Source organism: Spermophilus citellus, assembly GCF_964194105.1.
Source record: "Spermophilus citellus genome assembly, chromosome: 3".
Classification (NCBI taxonomy): Eukaryota; Metazoa; Chordata; class Mammalia; order Rodentia; family Sciuridae; genus Spermophilus; species Spermophilus citellus.
In genome coordinates, this window is record NC_138184.1 from 165,160,340 (window position 1) to 165,168,077 (window position 7,738).

Here is a 7,738-nt window from a genome sequence, read left to right on the forward strand (position 1 = left end):
TTTCTTTTAATTGTAGCTTAATTTTTCTTCCAAAGTAAAAGTCAGTTCACAGAGTTGAAAGTATGGTTCAAATTAACCATATTGATAAACAATGTATCATTGAGGGAATAAAATAAAGGGAAAAAAGTCTTTCATGAGAATCTATTACCTCAAAAATTAGTCTGGGACTTTGTGCCTGTGAACTTACTCATTCCACACATTCAGACCTTTTTCTTTGATTGCAGACTGAAAATAGGATTGCCAGTGGAGAACTTAGTATAGAGCAGAGACTAAAGTTAAAGAGAAAGTGAAATCTAACAGAACTCCAAAGTGGTGATAATTTCTTATTCAAGTTCAGATATTCAAAAATCATTCTTCATCTGAGTAAATTCTTCCTTCAATAGTGCTTCTTTGAACAAAGGAGGTGATCTAAGATTTGTAGTTTCTCAAGCTTAAACAACCTTGTTATCCTATTTAAGGACAGAAAAAGACAAAATTATAGATGCAGCTTTGGGTGTTAAAGAGAAAACAACAACAGCAACAGCACAAATATTTAAAAGCTTTAACTTTAAATGTCATCTTTATGAACTTAATAGGAAAGATAAAATGATCATAATCAATCATAGTTGATTATAATTTATATTTTTACTACTAGAATAGAAACATTTATTTCAGTGCACAATGTTTTTATTGTGTGAAAGGGTAGTCATGATTCTTTTCATTTGAATCCAAGGCCTCACATATGCTAGGCAAGCAGTGCCCTGTATCCCCAGAACATGAATGTCTTCACTTAGAAGTAAGAATTTATACTGTCTTCCAATGTGTTTTGCATCTAATTTCCAATAAAAAATTTTAAAACTACATTTAAGTTTTATCCTTGTTCATTAACTATATTCTCAAAAATCTAATAAGAGACTATTTTTTTAAAATTTATTTTGAGATCTATGTATACTTAATGAATTCCATTAGCTATTATCTATAAAAGAAAAAAGTTATAATATCTTATCTTCATCTTTATGACTTTTATATCATATTTCATTAATATTTTATATACGCTTTTTCTCAACTCTCCAATAAAGAACATTTTTAAATAATAAAAGAAGACAAACACCAAAAAGAAATACAGCTAAAGAAATGACTAAGTAACTTAAATGGAGCCACTTGCCCTTCACAAAATCATTTGTTTCAATAAGATAAAAACAATAATATGTGACCTGTAAAACTTGTAAGATAGGTCATAAATAGGTCATAAAATGATCTTTACTTTTTCAAATTTAAGTTCAAAAGATTATCTATTTATGAAGATTTAGATTAAAGAAATATTGAGTTTGGACTAACTTTATGTTTATTTGGGTTTAAAAGATACAGTAGTCAATATTGATGATAATCATTTTCTTCATTTTGTAAATGACTCACTGCAATAAAAATATAATAAAACTGATCAAAAAAGTAATGCTGTGTCATGAGATAAATATTTAGCTAGTGCGAAAATTTATATGTAAACTCCAGGAGAATATAACAAAAATGTTACTTATTTACTTTAAAAAAGTATTACTTTATTAAACCTTGAAATGTAGCTTTATTCTTAAATTGAATAATGAACTACATTAGACATAATAGTATGTCCTTCTTAGTCCTCTTTGTAAGACTTAGATAAACATTAAAAGATTGATTCTAATCTGTACAAGGGAAGTGTGATTTTACAATGAGGGTAAACACGTTGCTAATTCCATTACATACATTTAGCTGATATAATTAACTTAAATTGAGAAAATTTAAGATTTTGACTGGCCCAACTGAGTTTTTTTTTTTTTAATCAGACCTTTCACCTCTATTTTACTGGTTTGACTCCAAACCAGATTAAAAGTGACCAAAAATTGTTAACACATGATGCTAATTGATAGCTTATCAGAAATTTGTTGGTGGTCTAAACTTAGTCCTATAGACAGGTATTCACATAATTAAAAAGGCCATCAGAATTTGCAATAATTTAGCCTTTTATGTAGCCTCAAAAGCAACACAAGAATTAAAAAAAAAAACCTCAAGAACCAAATGTCTTTTGTTAAAATATGTCCCCAAAATATTTTATATGAAAATAGTTTGAAATATTGAAGAAACTCTAAGGCTAATAGTGTAATTTCTTTGATCAATTATTCATTTCAAATAATATGATCCTTTGAATTAGTATTTGGATATAATGGGAAAAATCTGGTCATAGATATTTGAGTAGAATTATAACAAAATCTGGTGCATGTACATGTATTAATGAATAGATTTCCCCCAAAATGTAAATAGATTTTCTCAAGTCACCCATCCAAAGAATTAAATATAATATTGGCTTTTTCATCTAAATACAATTTTAAGTACAATAAAATTAAGTTTAAAATATCTATTTTATACTGTATGTCAATTTAATAAAAAAGTTTAACATTAGTAAACTGAACTTTTTTCTATAAATAAAATAGACCTGAGATTAAAGTATAAAATATACTTGAGTTAGAATTTAATTTAAGCTAATTCAAATAAACTCAAACCAGAGAATCTGAAAGTCTTATATTGAAAATATTCTTTGTTATTTCCGCATACAATGTCCCTTTTTCCTGATGCTTGCATTTTCTTCTTTAACTTGTGGTTATGTTTTCTCCATTTTAATCCAATTAGGTCTGGAGAAATTTTTTTTATAAAACATTAAATTTCATATTGAGTATCTTCAGTGAGGATTTTTCAGTGTATTTCATTAAAAATATTGATCCCAACATTCATTCATAGGTCCTAGTTTTACCTTACATGGTGATATCTAAAAAGAATATAATCTTTTCCCCCAAAGTAATATTTTAAATATCTACTTTTCAGATATCCTCACCTACTTCCCATGACTACAGAGCAAACAATTATAGAGCAACAATAAAACCCTGGATTGCCACATTCCCAAGACCTGTGCATTTACCTTTAACATATTGCATTCACACTGCTAAGAGAAAAAGCATAGTGGTTTATAAAGTGGAAAGAAATAATTAAGCACATGTTGAAGAAATACTGTGAAGACACTATTACAGACATTTACAGAGACAAGGTTTGTGCAAGGAAATCATTAGAAAATAGCAGCAGGTTGGATGGGATATGGTAAGAATAATGTACAAATCACATGACTGGATGGGTGTTGCAGGATCAAAGAGGGAGAAGAAGCTAAATGAACCCCCAGATTCCTAGTTTATCATATTGTCTCAATGTAGTTCAATCAGCCACAGGAGGAAGGGCAGATTGCCCATCTTGATGAATACAGCTCTTCCTGTATACCATTAGCCCAAAGATAGAGAGAGTCTATTCTCAAGATAAAACAGAAAAGTGTGGTCGGGGGAAGGTATCAGAGAATTGTATTGTAGTTTAATACATTTAAAATCTTAGGTAGATGGAACAGATTCTAGAATTAAATTCCAAATGAAATTTAACACAGTCTGATGAACATGTGAAGTTATGTTTAAGAAATAGGTCAGCATTCCACCTATAAAGCAATAAGGCATTCAGCAACTTTAGATTTTCTTACAACATTGTACTATTGCAAACATATGAGTTGTGACAATAAATTGTGCTAGTTAAAATTTGAATTTCCAATGTGCTATTTAATCTTACTGTGGGTCTTGAAAGATCATTCATGGAACTGTGGAGATACTATGACAATTAAGAAGTTGAGGGCTGCAGAAATTGAGATTTGTCCACAAATTCAGAGGTAGTCAATGGCAAAGTTAGAGACCAAATCCAGAAAGGTGGAAAGGATCAAATTTGAAATATTTTAAACCAATGGTTTCATGCTAGTTACGTCTCAGATGCTCCAGTTTTCATATAATGCCTCTTGACCTCATGTCTGTTAAAGGATTCTTATCCTGCTTTTGTTCTTTAAAAAGATCAAAGCACTTTTGAAACAAACAACACAGTGTAATTGACTTTTTTTTTCATTAAATAACAACCTATACCCCATAGGGTCTGTCCGCACGTTAGGAAAAATTGAAACTCGGGACATGTAACAGTATTGAACAACCCAGTTTATGTGGACATTATACCTGACAATAAGCACAATTACATTTTTAAAAATATTTTTTTCAGGGCTGGGGATGTGGCTCAAGCGGTAGCGCGCTCGCCTGGCATGCGTGCGGCCCGGGTTCGATCCTCAGCACCACATACCAACAAAGATGTTGTGTCCGCCGAGAACTAAAAAATAAATATTAAAAAAAAATTCTCTCTCTCTCTCTCTCTCTCTCTCTCTCTCTCTCTCTCTCTCTCTCTCTCTCCTCTCTCACTTAAAAAAAATTCATTTAAAAAAAAAATATTTTTTTCAGGCAGATGTAAGATTCACAGCATAAAATCAATTGCACCGAACATTAAAATATCAGGTCTCTTACAGATTACTTTAATTCATACAGGAATTAACGGTTATCTCTGATGAGTGAAATAAGAAATAAGCTTGGTATGAATAAGAGGGAGTGGGAGGTGCTCCTGGTAGGCGAGGTGCTCAGCATTCTGCAAGCATCTGGATAGCACATCAGTCGCATTATCTTACTTTCAATCTCTGACCTCTCACCCTTGCCTTATTGCCAAAATGTTGCTGTCTAACAAGTTGACTCTGGACAAGCTGGATGTGAAGGGAAAGTTGTTATGAGAGTTGACATCAATGTTCCTATGAAGAATAACCAGATAATGAAAAACCAGAGGATCAAGACTGCTGTCCCAAGCATCAAACTTTGTTTGAACAATGGAGCAACTCAGTTGTCCTCATGAGCCATCTGGTCTGGCCTGATGGTATCCCCATGCCTGACAAGTACTCCTTAGAACCAGTTGCTGCAGAACTAAAATCTTGGTTGGGCAAGGATGTTTTGTTCTTGAAGGAATGTGTGGGCTTAGAAGAGAGAAAGCTTGTACCAATCCAGCAGCTGGGTCTGTTACACTGCTGGAGAACTTTTGCTTTCATTTTGAGGAAGAAGGGAAGGGAAAAATGCTTCTGAGAATAAGGCTAAAGTTGAGCCAGCCAAAGTAGAAGCTTCTTGAGCTTCAATTTCCAAACTAGGGGATGTCTATGTGAATGATGCTTTTGGCACTGCACACTGAGCCCACAGCTCCATGATGGAAGTCAATCTTCCACAGAAGGCTGGTGGTTTTTTGATGAAGAAGGAGTTGAGCTATTTTGCCAAGGCCTTAGAAAGCCAAGAGCGACTTTTCCTGGACTTCATAGGCGGAGCTAAATTTGCAGACCAGATCCAGCTGATAAATAATATGCTGGAGAAAGTCAATGAGATGATGATTGGTAGTGGAATGGCTTTTACCTTCCTTAAGATTCTCAACAACTTGGAGATTGGCATTTCTCTGTTTGCTGAAGAGGGATCCAAGACTGTCAAAGACCGTATGTCCAAAGCTGAGAAGAATGGTGTGAAGATTACTTTGCCTGTTGATTTTGTCACTACTGACAAGTTTGATGAGATGCCAAGACTGGCCAAGCCACTGTGGCCTCTGGCATACCTGATGGCTGGCTGGACTTGGACTGTGGTCCTGAGAGCAGCAAGAAGTAAGGCTGTCAGTCAGGCTAAGCAAATTGTATGGAATGGACCTGTGGGTGTCTTTGAATGGTAATTTTTTTCCAGGGGCTGTATCACTATCATAGGTGGTAGAGACATGTCCACTTGCTGTGCCAAATGGAACACAGAGGATAAAGTCAGCCACTGGTGGTGGTACTAATTTGGAGGTCCTGGAAGGTAAAGTCCTTCCTGGGGTGGATGCTCTCAGGAATGTATAATATTTTCCTGCTTTTTGGTTTCTTTGCATAGCTCCTAAGTCATCTTAGCATTTTCCACATCTCCAGTTGGCATTAGCTAAAATCTCCCCTGACATCAAGATTCAGCTAATGGCCAAGAGAGGTACTACCAGGAATCCTTAAACAGTTATATGGCATCTCAGTTCATCTTTACTGCACCCTGGTTTGCCTCTATTCTTCAAGATCTCATTTAAATTTCTTGGTGGCTAAACCACTGTGTATTCTAGAGTGCCTCTATTTATATTTTGTCTGTTAAAACAAAGTAAGCTGTGTTAGCTTAGTTCTCTTTTTGAAGTAGCTTATTTTGATTAGCTTGTCACTGTTCACTATTTGGCATGAAAACAAGATGAAATTCCAGTTTTAGGAAGAAACAATTGATGATCTATTAAATAGTCAATAAAAGTGTCCATTGAAACTGGAAAAAAAAGAGGGAGTGGTGGGGATTGTGGTAAACTAAAGATGTCATCTCTGAGCTCAGTTCCAGCCATGTGGGAATGTAAACACAGTGTTGGCAGATCTTTTGGTTGGTTTATTTATTTATTTATTTATTTATTCATTTATTCATTTATTTATTTATTTTACCCCAAGAGCCAACTGGAAATTCAGGGATTTTTTTTTTTTTTTTTTAGGTGAAGGGAGGTTGGGTAGAAAACACATTACCTTTAAATCTTGATAAAAAAATGCACTCTAAACACCTTTAGTTAGCCTACTAAAATACAGTTGTAAACTGTATTTAATTTGGAGTTCTGCTTTCAATCTCTAATGTAATTATATCAAAGCTTTTCAATCTCCCTTGTGTTATATCAGATATTTTTAAAATGATAGAAAATATTGGCAAATGAAAACAATATACATTGTTTAAAATAACTTAATCTTATGGGAAAATTGCTGAAAATTGTGAAGAATTTACAAGAAAAAATTTCTGTATTCAGCTTTATTAATGAGTATACCCTACAGGTTATAAACTCATGAGATTAATAAATATGGTGTTTACAAAGGCTTTATTTCTCCCCATGAGGTTGATATACAGGAATCTGCCAGTGGCAGTTCATGTCCACAGCACTTATCTGGGAAACACATCTTCCTAGATAAAAAGCAGGGCCTTTTCTTGAGCATCTGGGAAATGAGATTGGGAATCTGTGCCTCCACATTGGTGGTGAATTGCTGCGTCTTGGGTATTTGTTAGCAGGTTAAGACCCAGAGTCAGAAAAGTAAAGCTGAATTATCTATCAGGATTAGGAGTCAAATTACCAGACTATGCTTAGAAATACAGTGATCTCGGATATATGGTGAAACAGACACAGCACAATGAAGGTGAAATTAAACCATAGTGGCTTATGTCAGACTGCACAATGCAGATGAGACGCAGTGGAGGTCAAATGGAGGAGGAGAAGGAAAAACATTGGGCTCAGGCTCAGAGAATGAAAGAATTTATAGGCCCATCATCAAAAGACAACAGACTATCTGGAAGGCCCTAATACCTGGCAGGATACAGTGGTGAATCCCCCACTAAGTCTGGTTCACATTAAGATGAGTGTTTCAGCTTGCACATTTCCATCCCTGGACAGGCAGGACAATCTGCATCTACAATAGAGGTCAACACATGGCAGTGGTTTAATGCTGTCTCTTAATACTGGGTCTGAGAAACAGACAACAATAAGAATCTACAAATAGAAATCTAGTTCAGAGGCCAGAGACTGTTTTCTATCTGCTCACTCTTACTTTTCAGTCCTCTTTATCATCAGATTATTTTTTCCTGTAGGAATCTTTTCAAAAGACAATATATCTCTTTTTTAGTTGTGGTATTGAGAAAAGATAGAGTCATAATCCAGCCTGTTGAATGATTTTATATGTCTTGATTAGGAACCCATAGTATTTGAGTGAAAACCTTATTCGATGGAACAATCTGGCTAAAATTCTAAAATATTATAGCAATTGTAGTTTCATCTTTCTTTGAAA

The 7,738-nt window shown here is 34.1% G+C and overlaps 1 pseudogene across 1 annotated transcript; it reads left to right on the forward strand.

Moving 5' to 3' along the window:
- The first annotated feature begins 4,573 nt into the window (after positions 1-4,573).
- LOC308644835 (phosphoglycerate kinase 1-like) lies at positions 4,574-5,761 on the forward strand (annotated as a pseudogene). Its single transcript has one exon. The product of its transcript is annotated as a phosphoglycerate kinase 1-like (transcript).
- Positions 5,762-7,738: the final 1,977 nt, after the last annotated feature.